The sequence below is a fragment of the Penaeus monodon genome, chromosome 20 (assembly GCF_015228065.2).
Source record: "Penaeus monodon isolate SGIC_2016 chromosome 20, NSTDA_Pmon_1, whole genome shotgun sequence".
Taxonomy (NCBI): domain Eukaryota; kingdom Metazoa; phylum Arthropoda; class Malacostraca; order Decapoda; family Penaeidae; genus Penaeus; species Penaeus monodon.
Window position 1 is genome coordinate 23247713 of NC_051405.1, and position 828 is coordinate 23248540.

Consider the following 828-nt stretch of genomic DNA (forward strand, 5'->3'; position numbering starts at 1 on the left):
AACATCATTTATTTTTACACATAAAAATACGATTAAGAAAACAAACTCAAGATAAAGAATTTTATAATGAAACCAAACTCCACTCCTCTCTTATCCTTTTCCAAATAACCCAATGGTTAACTTTTATATTGTTTCGTTGTTGGTTCACTAGAAACTGGAACACACTTTTAATCGAATTTCTTGGCTTTTCTTAACGTTATTTCCAGAGAACAGCTTGATTCGGAAATAACAATTATGCCCTGTAACTTAAGAGACTGATGGTTTAAAAATGGTTTACCCCAAGCTCCGGACCTCCCAAGAGACTGATTATTAGTATAATGTGGGTTGCATTGACCGTAGACTTTTGCAAACAGGGCTCAAAAGCAAGGGTGGCATTCTCATTCTCATAATAATTAGTATTATAATCATACTATCATCCATTTTACTAATATCGTAATCTTTTATCACCACCACCATTATATACAATACCATTCCTTTGCTGATAATATCCTTCACTTTCAACAACACTATCATCTTCATCCTCCTTACTGTCGCCAGTCATTATCATCACCGTTAATCCGTCACTCATTATAATCCCGTTAATATCATTTTGTAAACCGGATTTCCCCAGAAGACAAACAAGCCGTTTGAGGAAGCGGGAAGCCCATTTCTTAACCGTCGGCTCCGAAATAGCGTCCAATAGCCGCTTAAGTGGTCGGAATTCACTCGCAGGGACGACGATTCGCCCTTTATTGAAGAATAATTTGATTTTCTCGCGATCGGATATCGGGTCTTCCCTTCGAGTAGTAGAAGGTCTTTAAATCTCCGGGCGTAATTCGGCCAAAGGAG

The 828-nt window shown here is 38.0% G+C and overlaps 1 protein-coding gene across 1 annotated transcript in view; it reads right to left on the reverse strand.

Moving 5' to 3' along the window:
- LOC119585715 (innexin shaking-B-like) overlaps positions 1-828 on the reverse strand; it is a gene marked incomplete at its 3' end in the record, with an annotated part of 41297 nt that overhangs the window by 336 nt on the left and 40133 nt on the right.